This window comes from Marmota flaviventris, chromosome 16, assembly GCF_047511675.1.
Source record: "Marmota flaviventris isolate mMarFla1 chromosome 16, mMarFla1.hap1, whole genome shotgun sequence".
In the NCBI taxonomy this organism is placed as follows: Eukaryota; Metazoa; Chordata; class Mammalia; order Rodentia; family Sciuridae; genus Marmota; species Marmota flaviventris.
In genome coordinates, this window is record NC_092513.1 from 61,818,516 (window position 1) to 61,822,905 (window position 4,390).

Below are 4,390 nucleotides of genomic sequence, written 5' to 3' on the forward strand. Positions count from 1 at the left end.
ATGCGCCAGAAGATGGGCTGGGCCCAGGTGGTGAGGAACCAGGCCGAGAAGAAGGGCGAGTTCCGCCAATCGCGGGCTCCTTGGCGCAGGAAGAAGGCGGCGGCAGCGCGGGAGGTGGGCTCCGCGCTCCTGTGGGCCTGGCGGCGCCAGGCCTCGGCGACTTACCCCCAGCCGGTCGCGGGGACTCGAAAGGCCGCTGGAGAGACCCCGCGGGGGAACTGGCAGATCCCCTCAAGAAGAAGGACGCAGCAGAGCAGGGCAGGAGGAAGAAGGCCGAGGCGGGGGCGGCCATGGCGGTCGCCGCCAGGCCCAGCGCGGCAGATGAGGAGGCCGAGGGGACCCTCCAGGATGAGCAGGTGGCGGACACGGACCCAGGTAAAGGTCGCTTCCTCGTGCGCATCTGTTTCCAGGGTGATGAGGGCGCCTGCCCGACCTGGGACTTCGTAGTGGGCGCGCTCATCCTGCGCTCCACCAGCACAGACCCGAGGGACATCTTCGCTGCCATCCAGATCCCTGGCAGCCGCGAGTTCGACGTGAGCTTCCTCTCCGCGGAGAAGCTGGCCCTGTTCTTCCGCCTCTACTAGGAGAAGAGCGAGCAGGAGGAATGCTGGGAGGACTTTGTGGTGCTGGGTCAGAGCAAGTCCAGCCTGAAAACGCTTTTCATCCTCTTCCTGAATAAGATGGTGGACGTGGAGGACACAGTGACCTGACTGAAGCGCCACTGCGAAGTGCTGGCGATGTCCCTGAAAGTGACCAACAGGTTTGGGATCTGGACCCGGGAGTACAAGATCGAGCTGCGCCAGGGGGAGGGCAAGTTAAAGTACTTGTACTCTAGAACACACATTAAAACCTCCACCAGAGGGCATTTAGAGCTGATAACTCAGCAAAGTAGCAGGATATAAGATCAATATACAACAATCAGTACCTTTCCTCTACTCCAGTAATCAATCTGCTGAAGAAAAAATTAGACAAACAATTTCATTCACAATAGCCTAAAAATACAATCAAATGCTTAGACATAAATCTCACTAAGGAAGTTAAAGACCTGTGTAAAGAAAAGTACAGAACACTGACGAAGGAAACTAAAGAAGACCTTAGGAGATAAAAAGACCTCCCACGTATTTGTTAGGCAGAATTAATATGTCAAAATGCATGTATGACCAAAAGCAACTGACAGATTCAGTGTGATTCCCATTAAAATACCACTGACATTTTCCACAGAACCCAGGAAAATAGTCCTAAAATTCATATGAAAGAATATAAGACATAAACTAGCCAAAGAAATACTAATCAAAAAGAGTGATGATATAGAGCCAGACACGTCACCAGTTCAAAGCCAGCCTCAGCAAAATAGAGGTGCTAAGCAAATCAGTGAGACCCTGTGTCCCAATAAAATACAAAATAGCGTTGGTAACTTGGCTCAGTGGTCAAGTGCCCCTGAGTTCAATCCAGGTACCCTCCCACCTCAAAAAAAAAAAAAAAAAAAAGAGTGATGATCACAATACCTGATCTCAAATGATAGCACAAAGTGAGAGTAACAAAACCAGCATGATACTGGCATAAAAACAGACATGAAGACCAATGGATCAGAAGACACAAGAGACAAATCCACATCAATTCAGTCATCTGATCCTTGAAAAAAGTGCTTAAAAACTGTAGAAAAGTTTACCTTTGTAACAAATGGTACCAGGAAACTGGATATCCATTTGAAGAATGAAATGATGTACATTCCACTCATGCAGGACGAAGATGAACTCTGTGCTTCAAAGACCTGAGAATTAAACCAGAACACTGCAAGTGCTAGGAGAAAACATAGTGTCAACACTCCCAATATATAGATATAGCATTGGCTGGCTTAGTAAGACTCCTGACTCTCAAGGAACAAAACTGAGATTTCAGTAAGTGGGATGGCATGAAATTAAAAAGCTTCTGCATAGCAAAGGAAACAAAGGCATGAGGAAAGAGCCTACAGAATGGGAGAAAATATTTTCTAGTCACTCTTGTTATAGGGGATTAATATCCATAACATAAACCAATCAATAATATATGGGCACACAAGCTAAATTGACATATCTCAGAAGAAATACAAATGACCAACAAATGCATGAGAAAAATGTCAGCATCTTGCAGTCAGGGAAATGCAAATCAAAACCACACTGAGATTTCACTTCACCCCAGTTAGAATGGCAATCAACAGGAGTACAAATAACAATTATTGTTAAGAATGGGAAAAGGTATAGCTGTGCAGTGTTGGTACAATTGAAAATTGGTAAAATCACTTTGGAAAGCAGTATGGAACATCTTCAAAAGTCTAGGAATGGGATCCACCCATGGGACCTAATATACCACTATGGTTCTTTATCCAAAAGAATTAAAATCAGCATGCTATAGTGATACACACATAGCAATGTTTATAGCAGCACAATTCACAATAGCCAAGTTTCAAACCAGCCCACGTGCCTATGAAGAGATGAACAGATAAAATGTGGTATACATAGAGTAGTTTTACTCAGCCATAAAGAATGAAATTATGTCATTTGCTGGTAAATGGATGGACCTGGAGAACATCGCGTTAGGTGAAATAATCCACACTCAGAAAACCGAGGGTAGAATATTTCCTCTTGTGGAGAAGCTAGAGAAAGAGAACCAATCTCAGAGAAATAGAAGGGAATCCAACAGAGTAGAGAAAGGCAATCTTGAAGATGGGAGGAGAGAAGGAGGGAAGAAGGATGATCTCTGCTTTCAGTCACTTTGAGGTAAATTTTGTTACTAGATATGCTATATCCATGTGCCACTATACCACAGTGAATTCTGCTTCTGTATATAATTTGGAAGTGCTAATTAAAATAATAACAACAATTAGAGGAATATCAGTAGAGTAGAGCAAGCAGATGAGGGGAGGAGGGAAGGAATTAAGGGAGAGAAAGGAAACATACTAAAGAAAAAGGCTGATCAAATGATGTGCATGTACAAATATGGCATAATGAATTCCACTATTATAATTCACCATAAAAAGATTACATATTAAAAAAAGGAATGAAAGTCCTCATTAACAGATATTTTATATTAGATATTAAACTAAGTTCACAGACATGAGCAACACATGATTTTTTAAAATATTTGAAAAAAAGTTTCAAGAAAAGTAAATATATTTGGATGGAAGAGACTACCACACTTGTTACATCAGAGAAACAAAAGTAAATTTCTAATTCAACTTGGAACAAGAAAATATATTGAATAAAAATTTTATGTACACACCCACTCAGGTCAAGTATCGTGTTCTCCTGCTCTACAGCTAAAAACCACCATCCAAACAGTACAATGCATCTAAGCTATGAACACTCTGTTGTGAAAAGTAACCAAAAGATTATCAATAAAAGCAAAGGTTATCCTAAAAGAACAACAGAATAAACAAACTTGTGGCATTTTTAATGTGAAAATGAGAGAAGAGGAAAAAGGTATTACACTTAAATACAACTTCAGAGTGGATATTAAAGTTTCAAAACCATGTTGTTTCTTCTTCATACTACTTAAATCCTGAAGGCTGGAAAAACTGATAATTTTCTTAGAAAACCTGAATCACTAAAAACTGACTTATGAACAGAAGAGAAAACCTGTACTCCAAAGTTTCATTTGTTAATGGCTTGCAGAGGTAGGACTTTTGGGAAGTGACTAGCTCTGACCTCAACAATGGGTTTGTCCACTGATGGAGCCATGACAGAATGGACTATTGGAAGGTGATGAAATTTGTAGTTGAAAGGAGTGGGGCCTTGAGAACATGCCCTTGGGGACTATATCTTGTCCATGGACTCTTCCTCTCTAGCTCTCTGCTTCCCAGTCACCATGAGGTAAGTGGATTTGCTCTACCATGCCCATCAGTCATCATAATACTACACCTCACCATGGGCACAGAAATAATGAAGCCAGCCGACCATGAACCAAAACCTCTGAAAACAGGAGCCAACATAAATCTTTCCTCCTTTGTCTTCTCAGGTATTTCGTCACAGTAATGGAGTGCTGACTAGGAACAGGCTCAAATGCCAATGTTCTGGCTACTGTTATTTCTCTTAGGTGTAATAAACTTTTCTTTGTCTCTCCTCAGGAATCCTGTGTCATCTGCCAGCATCCAGAAAATTGATCAGCTTGCAAGCGGGTAAAATCTCAGGGGTCTCATGGTTTTCCATAAGGTAAATTCTATTTTCATTATTCTTACATGTATTTTGAAACTCTTCCACAATAAACATGTATTATATTACCTGAATAATAAAATTTCTTTATAATTATTTGAATAGACAATCAAGGTCTTAACCATACTAATGATTAAAGGATAGAACTATTTTATTCAGAAGGTTAAAATTATTAATATTCTCTCATATTAGGAAAACTCAGG

At 41.5% G+C, this 4,390-nt stretch overlaps 1 pseudogene; it reads left to right on the plus strand.

Moving 5' to 3' along the window:
• On the plus strand, positions 1 to 4,157 carry LOC139702167 (zinc finger CCHC domain-containing protein 3-like; annotated as a pseudogene).
• Positions 4,158 to 4,390: the final 233 nt, after the last annotated feature.